Source organism: Acomys russatus, chromosome 10, assembly GCF_903995435.1.
Source record: "Acomys russatus chromosome 10, mAcoRus1.1, whole genome shotgun sequence".
NCBI classification, from domain to species: Eukaryota; Metazoa; Chordata; class Mammalia; order Rodentia; family Muridae; genus Acomys; species Acomys russatus.
In genome coordinates, this window is record NC_067146.1 from 53381268 (window position 1) to 53401658 (window position 20391).

The 20391-nt window shown below is 49.3% G+C and overlaps 1 protein-coding gene across 10 annotated transcripts in view; it reads right to left on the reverse strand.

Annotated features, from left to right (window-relative positions):
* Positions 1-20391, reverse strand: part of Prkag2 (protein kinase AMP-activated non-catalytic subunit gamma 2) — a 338192-nt gene that overhangs the window by 208875 nt on the left and 108926 nt on the right. Inside the window, exon 1 of one of the 10 annotated variants that reach the window (XM_051152188.1) lies at positions 626-676. The exons of 8 other annotated variants lie outside the window; for them this stretch is intronic. The gene's annotated coding sequence lies outside the window, so the exon portion shown is untranslated. Of the gene's footprint in view, positions 1-625; positions 677-20391 lie in introns of those variants that run through there. One more of the 10 variants, XM_051152192.1, reaches the window with a different exon arrangement.

Consider the following 20391-nt stretch of genomic DNA (forward strand, 5'->3'; position numbering starts at 1 on the left):
AACATCTTCCTTAAGTCAGATAGGCAACAAGCAAGCCCCACCTTCCAGCAGGAGACTGGCTAACTCTCCAGTGTGTGTCTGTGGTCTAGACAGCCCTGGTAGACTACATGGGCCAGACTCAAAGTCCCCCTGTAATCGTCCCTAGTCTTTGGGTCAAACTGAATGAATGACTCGGGAAAAGAAAAAGCAAAGCAGAGTGTCTGCTTCACGAAGAGATTTGGCTTTGGGGGGTGGGGGGTGGACCTTATGGCAGGGGAGGAAGGTGGGAGAAGACCCTCAAATCAGAACTTGTGGCAGACAGCCCCAGTCTTTGCTCTTCCCAGCCTGATAGGGAAGGGGGCCATCTTCTCAGAGAAACAGTGATGAACACGCCCCCACACACATCCCACCTCCTCTTTAAGTCATGGAGAAAAAGTTACGTAAGGAGCAGACATACAGCTCCGGTAGAGCGAACGAGCATTTTGTTCAGCCTTGAGGTGTTTAATTGAATAAGAGCCTCTGGGAGAACAAAGCTCCAGCCTACATCAGTCTTGCAATCAGATGCACCACAGAAGGAAACAAGGGTACACGGGGGAACTTGCAGCCCGCCATGCATTTAAGAAGCCAGCCAGGAAGGTGTGCTTACTCAGCCCCAGGGGTCCCAAGGTCTCCTCTTCTGGATGCTGTGAGACGCTGGCTGTGGGATGAGTAGCGGCAGACAAGCTCTGGGCTCTGACTGATCCTGCTTCCACCTTCTAAAGGCTAGCCAATCCAGGAAGGGGTTCCCTGACCCCTTCGGCTCAGGCAATTTCTAAGGATTGGAAGCTCTCAGGGAGCTGCAGCTTCATGCCTGCAACAGATGGGGACTGGAGCTGGGTGTGTTCCCAGTCCCCAGAGCAGCGCAACAAGCAGCTGGCAGACAGCGTGAGCTGGCCTGAGACTGCATGAGTGGGGCGGGCGGGCGACAGTGCTGTTGGTTAGAGCTGGTTTGTTGCTTGAGATGATGGTAGAGCTCTGGTGGATACCCTCGCTGTCTGTCAGGACCGCTGGAGACTGTCATTAGCTCCTGTGTCGGGGCTGCCTGCTGAGGAGGCAACTGTACCGCACAGGCAGCCAGCAGGAGGGAAGGCAGAGCGGAGCCACGGAAATACAGGAATGGAGTGCAGCCACAGAGGTCTGGGGGTCCTTCTGCCAGCCCCCTATCCTGTGCCCACAGAACTTCAAGCAAGGCTAGCTAACTTTAAAGGAAAAGAGCAGGCTGCCTTCTGCAATCAGGCTAGACCAGGACCCCTTGAAGGACAGAGTATGCACGGATACCACATCCCCCAACTCCATCCACGCTATGCAAGCCCATGCCCCTGCAGGTGACATGAGCCCTGCAGGCTTCTAGCTCCTTGGTGGTTTCCTGGCTTCTGATGCACTGGTACATGAAGCCTTTGCTACCTGTCAGTTAGTGTGTTCCTAGAGACAGAAAATGACTCATGGCGACCTTCCCACCCTTTCACAAACCTGCCTGGAGCCCTTTCGCTCATCTCCTCTGACATACCCTGGGCCACCGTGCCCTGCCCTGGCAGCCTAGGGCTTACCACAACTGTTTAAACCAGACACTCCTGAGCCTGTTTGCCCCCCTCAGAGGCACAGAAAAAGCCTGTGTCACCCCTTCCCCCAGCTACTCTGCCTCCTGATCAGGACTGGCACTTTCCTGAGTGGTCTGGCATGGTAGGCTCTACCCACTGTGCGCGGGCAACACATCTGTTCCTTTATAACAGGCACGCCTGTGTCTGTGAGCTCCAGCACACCTGGTTAGACCTTTCAAGAAACTCTCTATGCAGCCCAAGACAACCCTGGAAACTTAAGACCATGAGGGGTGTGTGTGTGTGTGTGTGTTTAAGGCAGAGGATTCCCTCGGATGTTATTCCTCAGGAGCCATTCTGTTAGGATTCTGCCCCAGTCTGCCTACCTGTGATGTCTCTGCCTACCTCCCACTGGGCATGGTCCTACCCAAGATTATAAAAGGACAAACCCTCCTCGTGGCTCTCTCTTACTTTTCTTCTTCCTACCTCTCTCTCCCGATCTCTCTGTCTCTGTCTCTCTCTGGGGTACTCCCTGCTTTCCTTCTCTCCCCATCCTCATTTAATAAATGTCTCCATCTGTTGCCTGGCTTCTCATTTTTTAATCATTAAATTGGTGCTGTGACTTGGATACAAAAGCTAGAGGACCATTCCACTGTCTTCTGTCTGCAATAAATTCCTTTCTAGAAGTATGATGTTTTCCCTCTGCTGCTCCACTCTCTCCTGCTGCTCAGCTCTCTTGCCACCTAAAACCTGGTGGGGCCCAGATGGCGCCATTGGCAGCGCACTCCACAGCTCTCCCTGGTCCTGCACCCTGCGGGGTGGATCAGCTGGCTGCCACTGACTTGGTCTCAGAGTAACCTGGCTGCGGTCCAAATGCCCCGCCATTAACTCACCATTGTTCCCAAGAGAGCATTTATTGTTGGTAAGCAAATGCCCACCACAGAGTATGAGCAGTTTTGGGTCCCTCTATCTTGGGCCAGACTCTGGAGTCACTCCAGTCTCTTGGTAGGTCCTGCCTGCCAAGATACGTGGGTAACTTTGGGCTGACTGTGCTCCACCAGCTGCAGGAAAGTCTGAGGTTCAGGTTGCCCATAGGTGGTTTCTTCAGCCACCACGGCTGGAGTCCCCTGAGGCGCTGACCGAAGCAAAACCCGAGGCTCCCATGGTCGGGGACCCCAGTCTTGGGCACTGGGGATTTTGGGGGGCATGCCTCCAGGAATCCTACTCTGGGTTTGGTTCACTCTTGCCATACTGGCAGGGGTAGGGGGAGCTGGGGAGCTGGGATGGGGTTAGCAGGGAACACCGCCACCTCAGCACTTCCCCCAGATGTTAAAACATTGCACAACCTGGTCACCGCAGCATGCTGTACCAATCATGGCCTTGCACTGGCAGCTACAGCAGCTGTACAGCCATACAGACATCACGGCAGCCTGATAACATTTTCAAGTCTGCCCGCCACTGGTTGCTCACAGCAGGTGCCAGTTGCCATGTTGGTTTCAGGATGGAGGAGGTAGACCTAGTTCCACCATCGCCATCTTTAGTAGGAGCAATCACATGACTAGCCGTCATCTTTGTTAGGGACAATCAAGTGGCTAGCCGCCATCTTTGTTAGGGACGATCATGTGGCTAGCCGCCATCTTTGCTTGAGAAGTACCATGGCTACACCCACTATCTTTACCAAGGTCTCCCAGTCCTGTCCAAATCCTTACTAAACTCCAAATACAGCTTTTGTGTTTTACAATGGTTAACTAATTTTGGCTTTCACATTTTCAAGATTACGCTTTTACTCTGATCCAAAATGTTTTTATTTCTAACTTATGTCCTTACTAGTTCCTAGACAAATAAATAAATGCTGTTTCTCCTGTCACCAGCTACCCTGGATTCAACTACAGGTTTCCTAGCTAATGGGTTTGATACGTTTTTTTTAAATGATTCTATAATGTTCTGCTATATTAACATTCATTTGTTTATAATGTTAAAACTTAAATCATTGCCTTATAAATATATTTAGCCTTATTTTCTAAATGTGATGTTATCAATCATACAGAAAACTGTTCTGCTCTTTTACAGACTGTGCTATATATAGCTTCAAACTATAAACAATATTTGTCTATCTAAATGTTCTTAAGATAGACTGCAGTCTTACTGCCATCTTAACTAAAAGGCTGAGGATGGTGGTTCATAAATCCCCAAATAGGAACTGGTAAAAGTAGTTTTAAAATCTTTACAACATGAGAGAAGCCTTGCTGGCAGGCTCAGCTACAAAAACAAAACAAAACAAAACAAAACAAAAAAACTACTCTCCAGGCCTTAGCTGCTCCCCTGAGAAAATAGAAGCCTGCAATGCCTCCTCTCGCCAGGGTCCAGCCTGAGCCAGCTCCTCCAGGGACCTGTTTTAGATGCAGCCAAAAAGAGGACACGGGTCCCACAGATGCTTCAGCCAGAAAGGGACACTGATCCCATAGCCTTATCTGTCAGCAGACTGGCCTGTAGATGTCAAAACGCTCACACGCAGGCTTGTCCTCTGTGTCCAGCCACTGGAGGTTCAACCAGCACAAGAGCTATAGACACTTCCAGCCTTCAAGCTCCTTGACCCAGCAGAGTACAGATGGCTTCTAGATTCCGCAGCCTTGACAAACCCAGGGTGATGCTGCAGGTCTGTTTTAACCTCATACTTGGGCTGCACAGTCACATGGCCAACTTCTGTCATGGGAGGCTTCAGACACCTTCCCAGCCTTTTCATATGCAGGAGGCCAAACTTTAACTGTCAGGTCTAGATACAGTCTACCTTGTTACCAGAGCTCCTTTTATTACCATTCTTTTAGCTAAAGGACAGTGACTGATGGTGGCAATTTCACCTATATAGAAGTTTAAATTTAAAAAGAGAGCTTCTAAGAAAGTATTTAAGGGTCTAAAAAGAAGGTGTTTTATGAGTGTTGGACTGTCTAAGAAGGTATTTTATGAATGCTAGAAGGTCTAAGAAAGTGTTTTAAGTTGGTAAATGCAAGTTATGAAGGTCAAAATGTCTAAAAGGCTGTTGCTATGCTATTGTTGTATTAACTGTTCAGAGTGCTGACACTGATCAGTGGAGCTCTGATTTATTAGTCCCACTATGGTAAAACATTCCACTATATGATCCTATCATAGCTCCAAGCTCAAGATTTTAAATTTCCTTGGGTTTGTCTTTTTCTTTAAATGTTTCTCATCATGCTAAATTATATACCTCCAGTCTTCTAAACACAGGGAAGAAGCCTCTCTTTCATGGTGTGTACTGATGCGAAAAGTGAGCTTTTTGCCATCCTGCTTTACAGGAGGTTTCTGTCCTCCCCATGTAACTGTTTCACAGATGTCTGAAAAGTTCCTTAGGGCTTCTGCCTTTTCTAAGCTCACCTCAAGGAATATTAATGCTTTTAACACAAAGTTTTTTCCAAGTCTCTGCTATGCTGTATGTCTGCTGCCTTTTCCTACAGTGTGTGTTTCACTGCAGGTGGCAAACAATGATGATGCTAATATGCCTAAAATTTATCTCTTTTTGTAAACTTTAAAGGGTTCTTGTAAGCTACAGAAAAATCCATCTCTCAGGTCAAATGGAACCCAGATAAGTACTGTCAATCAACAGGCTAAGTTTCTCACCGATCTCCTATCTCTGAGGGTGGGATTCCTCCACCTTTCCCTGGTTTTGGGACTCCCCTAACACTGACTCATTGCAGAGTCTTCCCTTCTGGTTGATGTAAATGCTTCTTGCCATTCTGGCCAACTGACATCCAAACCCTTCCTCTAGGACCTTCTCCCTTGGGTGAGATCTCCCTCTGCCAGCACAGTCCAGTCCTGCCCCCCCTCACCCCCCCCCCAAACCCCCCATCCATTTTCCCCACCTCCACCACCTCATTCAAAACCTTAGCACTAGGTAACCATGTCTGCTCCCGGGCCATACTCTTGGTCTCTGTCCAGCACTGAGGAGCTGCTGGAACATTTGTACCAATCTCATCAAGTTAAACCTTGCTCAGGGAACGCCCTGACAGGTCACTGACTTCTACTCTCCCCATGAGAACAGTCTATTTGCTGCCTCTCAAGGCTCCTCTGGGATGCCTTATAGAAAATTTTAAATCCCTATTCCCACATTAAGGGCCGCAAAGCTTATACACCTCTGCAACCAAAGGTCTAACCCTTTTCTCTGCTCTCCCAGAATTGTCATTGTCTCTCTCCTTATGTTCAAGCCTTTCCTCTTCTTTGCTCTCCCAAGAGTTTCAAATATACAGCTAAAGGGAATTTCTTCCTAACCTACCCTGTCTTCTTCCCACAGATATGTTCCAGTATTCTGCCAGACTTCCTACATGCAGGGCATCGCCAAAACAACTATCCACAAGTGCTCCAGTCTAACCTCACAGATTGTGTCAGCTGGACCTGCATTGCCTTTCCCAGCTGCAGATGTTCTCAGACTCTGGACAGCAAATGCAACAGCCTTTTCTCCCCGAACCTGGCCAACATTTCAGCCTTTTAACCCCCTATCGCTGCCCTACTGTCAGCAGGAAGTAGTTAACACGATTACTTAGCCCCTTATCCATTTACAGAAGGCTGAAATGGTGTGCTCCAGACCCAGGACAACCAGCTCCAGGTTCTCCCAGCACTCCTTGGTCCCTATCTGCCGCAGGGCATGGCTGACATAGCCTGCCCTCTACCCTGAATTTTCAGGAAGGAGCTTTCCCTTCCCGTTCACCATATAATGTGGACATTTTGTTGCTCTTGCTTTTCTCTTTCTCTCTTTTTCCCTTACATGGAAGCCAAAAGCTGTTTCCAATGAACCTGCATTTATATGCTTTATCTTACCTTATATAAAAAACAACCCAACATCCTCATTTTTTTTTAATTATAGGAAAAGGGAGTAATGTTAGGATTCTGCCCCAGTCTGCTTACCAGGGTTGTCATTGCCCACCTCCCACTGGGCACAGCCCTACCCAAGATTATAAAAGGACAAACCCTCCTCATGGCTCTCTCTTACCTTTTTTCTTCCTATCTGTCTCTCTCTCCCTTCCTCTGTCTCCCGATCTCTCTGTGTCTCTGTCTCTCTCTGGGGTACCTTCCCCTTTCCTTCTCTCCCCATGCTCATTTAGTAAACGTCTCCATCTAATATCTGTTGCCTAGCATCTCATGTTTTAATCATTGAACTTTCATTTTGTGTTTTGGGAGTGTCTCTCACAGGACCTAGGCTCAGAGACTGGGCCAGGCAGGTTACCAATGAGCTCCAGAAAGCCTCCTGTCTCCACCTCCCCAGCACTGGGATTACGAGTGTGTGCTACTATGTCCGGCTTCTAGAGTCTTGGGGTCAATCCCAGACCTTCAGGATTGTGTGGCAAGCACTTTACCAACAGATCTGGGCAAATCTGGGGCTTTCTTGAGGTCACTTTCAGCCCAGGGAGGCAACAGGCAGCCACTATTCACCGGGTGGAGCATTCTGAGATCTAAGAATTCAAAGCTTAGGGTTAGGAAGGGACGTGGAGGAGCACGCACCCCTGAGGCCCGGCTCTGGCTCTGGCTGCCATAAGCAGCCAAGCTCCCCCAAAGCAGCACTTTTAGCCAAAGCTGAGTGATGTGTCACATGATGTACCTCAAGTGCCTTTCCGGACCTGAACTGTGACTGACATTCTGTGACCACAACCCAGGTCTGTGCCACAGCTCAGTCACTTCTCTGGGCCTCGGTCCTGGTTCTGCCTCTTAGAAAGCTATCTGCCTGGGGATACTGGCTCTGAGCATCTCCCAAAGCTGCTGTTGGACAAAATGAGCATCAGCTTGAGATGTGCATAACTATTCTAGAACCAGAGGGCAGCACCAGAATAAACACGGTGCAGCGAAAGCCACGGCATATACCGCTGAGCAAAGGGCTGACATCCTGAAACCAGCCCCCTGGGCATGATGCGAGTGGCCTACCAGAGATCCAGCCAATCTCAATATTTTCTCCTGCTGGTTCTCCAACCGCCCCCTCTGGGTGAGCTGGATCTGCTTTATTTTCTTTGTGCTTTACTCCAAAGCATACAAACAAGCTGGCTTAGGGGGAGCTAATTTGTTTTGCCTACAAAAGCTAGAAATGCATGGGTACCACCAAGCGGATGTTGGCTTCACTTGGAGGCAGGTGCCTGAGAATGACTTTTGGGGTGCAGGGGTTTTCTACAGCTCTGACTGCCAGTGATTTCATGTCTTGGGTGAGGGTATCACTGAAAAGAGAAAGCGGCCTTGCAAGACAAGTGCTGTGCCCTGAAGCTTCCCAACCGAACACGCATGTGGCCCATCTCCGCCTGCATGAAGTCTTGCTCCTGCAGCCTCCACTGAAGGCTTACGTGCTTTGTTTTCCCCTGTGGGGTATGAGCTTGTCTGCCTTCTCACCTCAGATGGCAGAGGTCAGTTCTCCTGAAAGGCAAATGCCACTAGACAGAGGGTCCCGTCAGAACCTGAACACCACTGCTGGCACCTCCCAGTCTCAGAAGGAACCACGATAGGAGCCTGACACAAACCCCAGCTCTTCTCCCTCACTTCTCCAAGTGTCACTCTCAGGACCCTTCCAGACCTCAACAGAGGGAAAGGCAAGAAAAAAACAGAGAAGCTTGCCAGCTCCAGGCTGCCCAGGGCATACATTCTCTTTAGTAAGGATGCAGCCCATTGTAGCCTGGACTTCTCACCTCCTAGGCTCACCTACTTGGTTGCTGTCACTAAGTCCTCAAAATCTCTGCCTACAGGCAGGCCACGACCAGAGAAGGGCCCTCCCTTGGCATCTCAATACTGATACATAGTCCTTCCTGGATTTGATGTTTTCATTGCATTTGCAATTCAAGTTGCCTATGCCATCCCAGCCCATCCAGCAGGCAAAGAGGTTATTACGTTATTTTCTTCTCTCTGTCTCTGTCTCTCTGTCTCTCTGTCTCTCTGTCTCTCTCTCTCTCTCTCTCTCTCTGTGCATATGCACGCACATGTGTGTGGACTCTACGTGTTGACAGACACTGTTTTCCGTAGTCATTCTCCTCCTTGTTTTTTGAGGCAGGGCCCCTCACGGAAGCTGGAGCTCAAGGATTTAGCCAGAATCTGGCCAGCCACCCCGAGATCCTCTTGACTCCGCCTACCCAGCACATTACAATATCTACTGCCCCAGCCTCGTAATTTTCTTCTTTTCTCTTTTTTAAATTATTTATTTATTTTAATTTTATGTGCACTGGTGTTTAGCCTGCACGTGTATCTGTGTGAGGGTGTCCAATCTTGGAGTTATAGACAGTTGTGAACTTCCATGTGGGTGCTGGGATCTGAAACCAGGTCCTCTGAAAAGAGCAGTCAGTGCTCTTAGCCACTGAGCCATCTCTCCAGCCCCTCATTTGTTTGTTTTCTTTAATATAGGTTCTGGAGATCAAACTCAGGTCACCATGCTTATATAGTCAGCCCTTTGCTAACTGAGGCCATTTCCCTACCCAGCTCTTTCAGACTCCCCCCCCCCCCCCAAGAATAAGAAAACTGAGGTTCTGAGAGGTTGAGTTGCCATGGTCACTGTGATGGGCAGTCTTGGTTGTCAACTTGACACCCTGGGAAGAGGGAACCTCAACTGAAGAATTCCCTCCAATGGACTGGCCTATGAGCAAGTCTATGAGGCACTTTCTTGATTGCTAATAGATGTGGGAGGGTCCAGCCCACTGTGCTATCCCTCAGCAAGTTGGCAAGTCGGTCAGGCTATGTAAGAAAGCTAGTTAGATATGAGCTGGAGCAAGCCAGTAAGCAGCCTTCCTCCATGGCTTCTGCTTCAGCTCCCAGCACGAAGCTCCCTCAGTGATGGACTGTAACCTGTGCGGCTGAAATAAGCACACACGCGCGCGCGCACACACACACACACACACACACAGACTCACACACCCCGAGCTTCTTTTGTTGTATTTATCACAGCAAAGCAAACTAGAACAGTTACCAAGTGGGGACATTAATGTTGCCAGGATCCCATCACCAGCTGACCCTGCATCCTGCTACCACGCTGTTGTTCTAAGAGCACCAGCCTTTTGTCTGTGTGCTTTTGCTTTTTTGATGCTTTTGAGCTTCTCCCCACTGTGGTCGTGCTTACTATTTCTGTAATGAAAAACAGGGTTACAGGGCTTACAGAATAGATCTGTGGATAAAAAGTGCTTTTTCTGCAAGCGTGATGACCTGGGTTCCAGCCCTGGAGCCTACATACAGGTAGGAGAGGACTGACTCAGTTGTTCAGTAACCTTCACACACAGGCTATGGCATGTGCACCCCCAACATCTATTCACATCACACACATACTGATAATAAATAAAGCAAATTTATAAAACACGACTACAGGCAGAGTCTCTGAGGCACAGTAAACTGTCTGGGTGTTCTAAATAAGCAGGTATATTACGAAATTACATTAAAAGTTTGAAACAGTGACTTCAAAGACAGAATGCACAGTAAATGTGGCCAGAAAGATCTCAAACCATGCACAATAATTCCTCAGCCATCCCAGTGACACAGGCAGAAAGCCAGAGCACACCCATATAAATCTGTGCCTTCTACTCCTGCCCGTGGATAACAGACCTGGGCAGGTTTCTTAGTGCCCTAGGACCTAGCACAGGCGCTTGCCTGACCCCACACCATCGTTAGCCATGCACCTATAAGTTAAACACAGAGACAGTGCACGGTGAACCTCTGTTCTCCCTCCTTAGTGTTGATGGTGCTCCTGCCTTACAGCCTGCAGTCTTGGGCCTGCAGGGTCTGTGAGGGGCAGGCCAGAGGCCAGGGCAGCAGAGTTAGTGAGATGCAGAAGCAAGATGGGGCTCTGTCCAGGCATCGTTCTTGTACTCAGCAACTCTGTGTGCTCTGCAGACTGGTTAGTAGCTTCTGAAACAGTGACTGGACACCAACCCTCTGGAGAGGTCCACTGGACCCTGCAGGAAATCTTAGGACTCTGCCGTGGATGGATGGCTGCGCAGCTCAGGGAGGGCTAGAACCCATGCATAGCCTGGCTTGTCCCCACGCTGCTGCCCTTGAGCTCAGACGCCACTGACCTGAGCCTTAACCTCAAAGGACCCTGCTGCGGAGCTCTGCCATTAAAAACAACACAAACCTCTGGGCCACGAGTGTCTCTCTGTAGGAACACACTCGATAACAGCCCTGGGTTCTCTGCGAAAATGAGACAAAACCAAAAGCAGAGTGCAGCACGGATCTGCCAGAGGGTGGCAAAACCTCCCCTGAATCCCAGAACAGGTTGGGCCTGACACCTAAAATCAGCACAGGACGTTGAAAAATATTCTAAGGTCTCCTCTCTCTGTGTCAGACCGCTCTGTCCCTAGCTATCAGGCAGTTTGTGGCTGGCCCCTCTCCAGGGGACAGAAACTACCAATATTTACCACATAACCAGATGTTTGCCAGACCTCTGAGGCTTGTGGCTAGAGTGCGGACCAGCCTGATCCTTTCATTCAGAGCATGCTGTGTATGTCACAAGTTCACGTGTGGATCGTGGTGCTCGTTAGTGTCTGAGTGTGTCACCTGTGAAAGCATGGGCTCACCACCATCAAAGGAGCTCACAGACAATACACCTTTAGTCCCACAAGACCCCACAGCTAGCAGCTGTGGGCCAAGGTAAGGACCCTCTATGCCTGACGAGGAAGAGACTAGCCCCATCCACTTTGCACATGGCTGAACAAACCTGACTGTCCACAGACCAAGGATCAGAAGTCAGATGTGACATAGCGTGCTGCAGTAGAGCCCTTTGTAATAATATGACACAGGGAGAAAGCAGTAAGACACAGACATAGACAGATAGACAGATAGACAGATAGACAGACAGACAGACAGAGTCTGTCTCTCTCTCTCTCTCTCTCTCTCTCTCTCTCTCTCTCTCTCTCTCTCTCTCTCTCTCTCTCTCTCTCTCATATCTTGGTCCAGGCCTAGCCTCCCTCTGCCCTGGTCCTGAGGACTGATACTCAGACCACACTGGGGACTCTGGCTTGCATCATTTTAGTTTAAGGTCTCCACTCCTCTATAAGAAGCACACATTCCTTCGACTGTTCCATCATCCCTGACAGAATGTGACTGTCTCACACAAGCTCATCTGCCAATCCAGAGGAAAGCTCCTTGGAACTGAGGGTGGGAGCCGTGTCTGGGAGAGAAGTCTGCTCTCACACATGGGCACGAGGAAGATGGTTTCTTCCTGTTTCTGCCTGTTTCTTGGTTAAGACAGGCTGCCCTGCTCTGTCTCTCAGGTCTCCTCCCAGACTCAACCTGGTGCACAGAGAAAGAGAAGACAGAGAGGATCCCACCAGGACTGTGAACTTCAGAAAGGGAGTCATGAAGACAAGGAATAAACAGGCTGGAATGAACAACAGCCACCAAAGAAGTTTCCAGAAGGGAAAAGCTGCTTTTGAAGCAGTTCATAAATAAGGGCCTCCTGAAAGGCTTGAGGTGGAGGCAGGTAGAAGAGCCTTGCAGGGTTCTCAGTCTGTAGGGCTGTCCTCCTCTTTGTTCCTAGATAAACCACAGAGGTTCCAGCTGGCCCTAAGAGCTTGCAGCTCTTCCTTTCAGCTGCCAGCCAGGTCACCTACACCAATGGCTGATAGGCTGGTTCATCGCAGATACTCCAGGTCTGAAGGCTGACCTAAATCACACCCAAGCTTTGTGGATGAGCAGGAGGCATAGGCTGCCCCTCAGCAGGCTCAGACTCCAGCTTAACCCAAATCACAGAAATCCAGCGGATGCCTAGTGGTTTTCCACCCTGTGTTGGGCACTGTGGGCTCATCTTCCCACATACACTGTGAAGGGTGAAAACTTCACCTGCCCTTCATAATGGATTCTACCTTTCTGTGGGTTCAAATTATTCTACTCTTGTCATTTACCAGCACCACAGCCATGGGTCATTTAACCACTTAGGACTCACTTTTCTCCTCTGTACAAAGAGATTGATAGACACGCCTACTTCAGGAGAAGTAAGGGTTAAATCCACAGTGCTGGAGAGATGGCTTGGAACTTAAGAGTATGTGCTGCTCTTGTAGAGGACTGGCCTGCCCACTCCCCAACACACACATAAACAAATACAAAAATAAAGTCTTTAAAAATGTATACATATACACACATGCATTGGTTTGCACAAATGCACACATATATGTCAAGTTTTACAAAGTAACGCGGTCCATTTTGGTGATGAGTGCACTGGATGTTAAACAGACCCTGTTTGGAGGTGTTGCCTATGGCAATTGAAAGTGGAAGAAACCACAGGGAGTCTAAACCATGGCAGAAAGTAAATCACAGAAAGTTCTGGTAACTCTGCTTTGGTCACATCTGGAGTAGGACACTCAAGTCCTCCCAGGCCTGGCCTGGTATCAGAGCCTCAATATACACACTCTGGAGCAAGGCATGGGATCAAAGTTCAGACATACTCCTGTAATCAGCTGCATAGGGGAAGGGGCTCCGCAGGGCTACGAGGGAATGGGTCAGGCTGGGAGGGGAGGGGTAGGTCCAGACTGAGTAGGGTGCTGCAGGCTTGGTCAGAATACGAAATCAGGAAGAGAGTCAGGGAAACTGGGAGCAAGGCTCAGCAGCCCTCAGGCAAGCTAGACAGGATGGGGTGAGGCAAAGGGCTCTGCACCACGATCTGGGGGCCCTATGAACCTAGCCCTGAGGCTTCCACCTGCACCCCTACAAATCAGTCAGGGCTTTGCCTTTTTGCAAATCATTCTGAGAGGGAAGGGGACACCATGAATCCATAATGAAAAATGTTTGGCCCTGATTCAAAGAGTGAACAGGCAGACTGGCCTTCTAGCAATCTCTCGGGCTCAGGGAAGCAGTGTTCCCAAATATCTAGTCCTGCCAGCAGCTGGCTCTCAGCCTGTCACTCAGGAAACCTAGCTTCTGCTGTTGAAATGGCCCCTGACCTCAGCTTGTCAGAAACGGGCAAAGTGACCGGGGCTCAGGGCCACGTTCCACCCAGCCAGGCGTGACCCTTTTGCAGCTACCCAGGGGCAAAAGCAGGAAGCTGGGAAGAGCAGGAAAACATGTAGGTTTTTTTTTTTTTTTAAGCTAAGAGATTCCATAGTGATCCTTTGTTTCCAAAAACTGAATAAACATTAAACATAGGCTGAGATTTTTAAACCAGGTTAGCCATTTTATGGAAAAGCTTCTCCCCTTGGTGCTATGGGTTGATTGCATGACATCCCCCAAGAATATATCAGAATTGGAAGTCCATAATATAGAAGTCAACCTTATTTACAAATAGAGACTGTAGAACACACCCACTTATAGGCACTTACCTGGTGCCTGGCACCACAGTAAATCTCTCTCTCTCCCCAGAAAGTCTGGGACAAAAATGTGGCTGGTAAGTGGTGAGAGCCACACCCTGGGCCCTGCCAGTTTCTATGGCAGGCGGTCACTGCACATTTCACCTGCAGAGGTGGCAGTGGGGGTGGGGTGGGGTGGGTATTCAGATGTGTGTGCACAGGTGGAGAAACTGGCTGCCTCAGGCTGTTTCTCAGCCTGGTCCTCAGATTCCTCACCAGGGCTAAAGCCAGAGACCCAGCAGAGCTCTGAGAACTGTCTTGGGACTGGAGAGATGGTCCAGTGTTTAAGGCCACTGGCTGCTTTTCCAAAGGACCTAGGTTTGACTCCCAGCACCCACATGGTGGCCCACAACTGTCTATAACTCCAGTTCCAGGGAGCTCTATGGTCCCTCCTGGCTGGCCTCCTTAGCTTCAAGTGGGACACACAACACACACACACACACACACACACACACACACACACACACACACACACACGCAAAACATTCATGTGTGTGAAATAAAATTAAAATTAAAAAAAATTTTTTTTCAAAAAGCATGTCATGTACCTGATACCTTTTTCTTGTCTCTGTCACAGCACAGATCCGAGCAGAGCATGCCCCTACAGTCTAGGGTACCCAAAATAAACAGGACCTGACACAGGGCCCTTACTACAAGAGAGAAGCCTGTGGCACGAGACTGTAATTCCAGCACTTAGGACGCAGAAGCAAGAGGATCAAGAATTCAAGGTTATCATTGGCTAGATCAAATTCAGTGCTAGCCTGGGCTACCAGAGGCACTGACTGTCACAAGCAGCCCAAGTCTGTCCATTGCTTCCCACTGAACATTTAGGGTCTTTTGTTTCTGCAGGGACCGCAGCTCATACTATTTCTCCCACCTATCTTTCCTTGAGTCCTTATGAACGTGAGGTAACCTGCTATGGGGGAAAGCCAAGTACCAGGGTTACTGGACCAGATGCTGCTTGTATCCTCAGTGATACCTTCTTTAGTTAGTGAATTCTTGTTTTTTGTTTTGGAGCCACGGCCCTCCTTGCTTTATAACTGCTACTCATCTGGAAGTCAATGGTCCTCCCCTCTCACTCTCTCTGGTGCTGCAATCACAGGTGTGCCACCACACCTGGCTGGCTACCCAACTACTAAATATCTTAACAACAATGCGACAAAGGCGACCTTTTCATAAACACACATAACCCTTCACTCCTGGAGCCATACGGCTGCCATGTGCTTCCTCTCAGTTGGATCTAACTCAAAGTACATTAGGGCTAGTGCTTGTGCATCGGGCCTTCTGGACAGCAAGGGCTTTGCCTCAGCAGGAGGAACACAGATCTCACAGAGGGCCACATTTTAGAGAGACAGGAAGCTCTCTGTCTGTCCCACAGCTTGCCGCCACCCTTGGTTGCCTTCCTACTTGAAGCTGGGTGTTTGTTCAGTGTGTCCTTTCCATTGGAACAAACTTAGGTAAGGGCCTCTCCAACATCACAGCTGAGGTGTGTCAGGCTCTTGTCAGCAGCAGCAAGGTCATACTTCCTTCCTGCCCTAATTGCCTCCAAACAACACAGCAAGCGGGCAAACAGCAGCTCCTGGCCAGCGCTCAGCACGGCCTAACACAAAAGGCCCCACATCCCAGGAAACCCTACATCCTTGATCAAGAGCTCAGGATCTGGCAGGAAGAGGATCCAAGCGGTCTAGTCCCTAGTCAACCCTCATCTTCACGTGGCATCACCCTCTGTGAGCGTCTGTGTCCAGATCTCCTTCTTCTTCTTCTTCTTCTTCTTCTTCTTCTTCTTCTTCTTCTTCTTCTTCTTCTTCTTCTTCTTCTTCTTCTTCTTCTTCTTCTTCTTCTTCTTCTTCTTCTTCTCTCTCTCTCTCTCTGTCTCTCTCTGTCTCTCTCTCTCTCTCTCTCCTCTCTCTGTCTCTGTCTCTCGTGTGTGTATGTGTGTGTGTGTGTGTGTGTGTGTGTGTGTGTGTGTTACACTCTTGAGACAAGGTCTTTCACAGAAACTGGGACCCCAGCAAAACCCTAAAATCCTCTTGTTTCCACCCTCCACAACACTGGGGTTAATGCATGTCCATGCCCAACCTTAAAATTTTTTATTTTATGTGCATGGGTATTCTGCCTACAATTATTATATGTGTGTACCACTTTCATGCCTGGTGCCTACAGAGACCAGAAGAGGGCATCATATCCCCTAGAACTGGAGCTGCAGACTGTTGTGAACCACTACGTGGGTGCTGGGAATTGAACCTGGGTCCTCTGGAAGAGCAGCCACTACTCTAACTGGAAAGCCATCTTTGCAGCCCCTTGACTGAGTTAAGTAGGTGCTGGGATACCAACTCAAGTCCACAAGCTTGCAAAGCAAGCGTTTTGTGATGGTCTGATCAGGATTGGCCCCCATAGATGTGGGGGGTGGGTGGGGGGATGGGTGTGGGTGTGGGTGTGTGTTTTAATCTGTAATCGTAGATTCTTAGAAAGTCTCTAACAAATCAGACTTCGCTCCCTCCCTCCCTCCCTTCTGTCCCTCCCTCCTACCCTGTAGCCCAGGCTGGCTTTGAACTCACTAAGTAGCCGAGGATCTTCTCATATGCTGGGATTACAAGCATGTGTCACTATGTCTGGGTTATACCACGCTGGCAAGAGAACCAAGAATTTTGTGCATGCAGGGGGAGCACTCTACCAAGTGACAGGCCCAGCCCCTCCTTCCTGTCCACACCATCATCCCCATCTCTGTCCACAGCTGGCCACAAGCACCAAAATTGGGTCTGTGGTGTGTGAGCACAGTGCTTTATGTATCTGCCCACTCTGAGGTCACGCTGCCCCAGATGCAGGACAGGAACCCAAAATAGGTTTATTTCCAGCCCCTTCTACAGCAGCAGCAGCAGCAGCACAGCTGCTTATAATTTGAGAGCTCCTTGGCACAGGAGGAGCACGGCTTCCAAGAAGGAGCAGCGCACCCTCCTCCAGTCCAGACCAGGTACTGGTCAAAGAAAGGCCATTACACAGACAGACTCATGGCTAGTGGTTCTGAATCCTACTGCAGGACACTTAGTCTTGCCAGGCTCCCTGGGCAGCATGGTTCTCATAGGCTAGGAGCAGCTGCCAGGTGTTGCTTAGGATACTGGGAGGCAGGACAGCCAGGCCTGCTCCATGATGAAAATAGAACCTGTCCCATGAAGGGCGGTCTTGTCACTTCCAGGTTAGGTACAACCATGAAGGGAGACATCCCAGGATGGGGCTCTGCCAAACAGAAGCCACAGGCATGTCCCCAAGGACCAGTGTACCCAAGCTGAAATACCTACAAACAGGTCTAATTTTGGAAACACACAGGACCTAAGACATGCCACCCTGGCTAACTCACCCAGAACTCTCTGGTTGGTAGGTGTGCGTGCACCAGTGTGTTTGTGTGTACCTGTGTATGATCACCTGACTGACTATAGAAGCCAAAGGTTGATGTCAGTACTTTTATCAATCACTCTCCATGATATTTGTGTGTGGTATATGTATGTGAGTGTGCAAGTATAGCACAAATGTGACCACTGTGCCACCCCTAAGCAACCTCTGGCCTCCTGTGTGGATACAGCTCCAGGTAGGTGCAGAAGGGAGCATGGGCATGGGGTCCCCTAGCTTGTTCAGGCCAGATCTTTCGGACTGGAGCTCAATGTGGGGTTCAGAACCTAGTCTTGGGGATTCCCCACCCTTTCTACTGGCCAGCTTTCTGTCAGCCCACACCCAGTCTTAGGCGGTCTCTGTGTCTTGAGTCCCTCCATAAATTGTTACCTTAGTATATTGGCCTGAGAGTCTGTCTCTCAATATCCTAGTTTTAGACGCTTGATACCCCGAAGTGATCTTGTGTTCCTAATATTTGGAGGTAGGACCTTTGAAGCGCCTCCTAGTTAGGGGTACTATTGCTGTGATGAAACACCATGACCAAAGGCAACTTAAGGAGGGAAGCGTTTGATTTGGGCTTATGCTTCCAGATCACTGTTCATTACTGAAGCAAGTCAGGACAGGAACCCAAACTGGGCAGAAACCTGAAGACAGGAGCTGATGTCGAGCCCATGGAGGATGCTGCTCACTGGTTTGTTCAGCCTGCTTCCTTATAGAACCCAGGACCACCAGCCCAGGGATGGGCCCCACCCACCATGGGCTGGGCCCTTTCCATTCAATTACTAACTTAAAAATGCCCCACAGGCTTGTCTTCAGCCTTATCTTCTGGGGGGGCATTTTCTCAACCCAGGTTCCTTCCGCTGAGAGGACTTGACCTTCTGTCATATTGACATAAAGCTGCCAGGACAAAGGGGATTATGAAGAGAAGGCTGTGCTCAGTGAATTAACTAATCTACTCAGTGGATGAATGAGCTGCAGTGGGCAGAAGTGGGTGTGGCTCTTTGGAGTGTTTTGGCAGACACTCTGTCCTCGGGGCATGGTAGTAAGCCCACTAGCAAGGCCATTCTTGGATGCAGCTGCCCAACTCCCAAGACCATAAAAAAGTTTCTTTTCTTTATAGTCATTGATAATTTTGTAATTAATAAGTAATCAATCTTAGCCATTCGGTTATAACAACAGAACATGGTAGGAAACAAGCTGATAGCTTAACTGAAGAGTATGTGATTTTAAAAAAAAATATGGATTAGCTGAGTAGCAGCAGCTGATGGCTGCTCACTGCCATCGCCATATTCCAATGAGGCACACATAGCTGAGATCCACTAAAGCGCTCTCTAGCTCACTTCCCATTTCTACCTGAGCCTCCTGTAGTCTGGCCAGCTGCCTGCCTGCCTGCTAAGTTAATGCCCATTCAATTACAGCCTCTAAGTTAAATTCATCTACAGTCTTCACCTCACAATTGCCTGTTTCACTTAGTACTGCGGCAAGTCCACCTAGCACTCTAAAGAGGTACCGGGGAGGAAGGGGAGTTGGGGAGTTAACACCAAAGGGTTATTGGCTTACAACCGCAGGCAGCTTTGCAAAAATGTCCCACACAGAGATCACTCAGCCCAATGGCCAGAATTTTTCTGGGGGTTCTGTTTAAATTCAACTTCATGTGCCTTTGGCTATGAAACACTTCTGCACCTGATGGCTGAGACAGAAGGACTGCAGGTTTAAGACTAGCCTGGGCTGCAGACAACCATGAAAAATCTAAGACTACATGGAGCCCCCACCCAACCTAGGTCTCCTTGTTGACAGATGACATAACAGATCAATACATGGGGGGGGGCACAGCAAGGGGGGGCTCACAGAGTGGGTGGGGCAGAGTGAGTCAGACCCATGGCATGAGTCTACCCTGATTCACCACAATGAAAGAGAATTGGCTGCGCTGGGCATTTTACATTAAGTTTAGTTTCTTAAGATAATATCACAAATATTTTGAGATGACCTTTAATTTTATGGGGATAATTCAGAGGAGAAGGAGGAGAAAAAAGGGAAAGTACACAGGATAACCATGGGAGAAAGAAAGTGGACAGAGAGGCCACGAGGCTCAGAGGAGAGACTCCAATGGACAGGAGACACGGAGAGGGAACATGTGGTGGGGACCAGCTGGGGACACACAGGCTGCATGGAGGGACGAGCAGCAGAGGATGGGTGTTGTCCTCTAGTCTCCTCTCACTTATGGCGGTCCCTCTGCATCTAAAGGTAATGACAGCACACTCTGTGGCTACAGGGGAGACTACACGGAGTCCTGGAGTCCCCAGGACCCTGCCAGGCGTAGTCCTTCCGCTCCCCTCCATCTCCTCAGCTACTCCTGGTTGAGCAGCCTTAGCCTGCCCTCTCGCCTCAGCTTTCCTGGGTGTGCCTATCGACATACTGGCCACAGAGTACGGAGAAGAGCAAGGCTCCAGCCGCACACACCGGTTGTTTCTAATCTAGAAGGGAACACGCCACGCCTTTGCTGCCCCCAAATCCAATCGTACTGGCTTCAAGTCTACATCAAGAAGATATTTTGTTGAGAATTAAAACATAGGTGATATTTGGGTTATAAGCCAATAACAGACATCAACCAGAAGACAGGAGGGAAGGCCAAAGGGTGAAGACATCAAGTGAAGATGGAGAGCAAGGCAGGTGGCATCTGTCAAGCACCCCAGGAGCCATCCATGGTCCCTGTCACCCATCCTTGTTGGATCTCTTTGAGCCTCAGTTTCTCCACCTAGGCTATATGACTGTCCACGAACTTGTGGTTTCTCTCTTCTTACTTGGCAAACACATATTTGGTGCCAAATGCGAGCCATCCAGTTTGCCGCTGACACACTGTTCACATACTCTCTGGTAATCACGGTTGGAAGTCTGTTGCCGCTTCCCTGAAAAGAGTTGGTCCCTCAGCAAGGCTTAAAGAAATGCTGCCTCTGGCCTTGCGATCCATCACAAGAAGTCTCTGAGCATCTGACTCTTATTTGGGATCCAGAACTCTGGCCTGCACCGTGTGTGACCTCTGGTGCCCAAGGCCAAGCTCACCTGCAACGTCACTGACCCACTAGAGAGAAGTCTTCACAGAGCCTGAGAGGGAGCTGGCTAGACAGGTCAACATAGCAAGAGCCTCCCTTCCCTGCTGA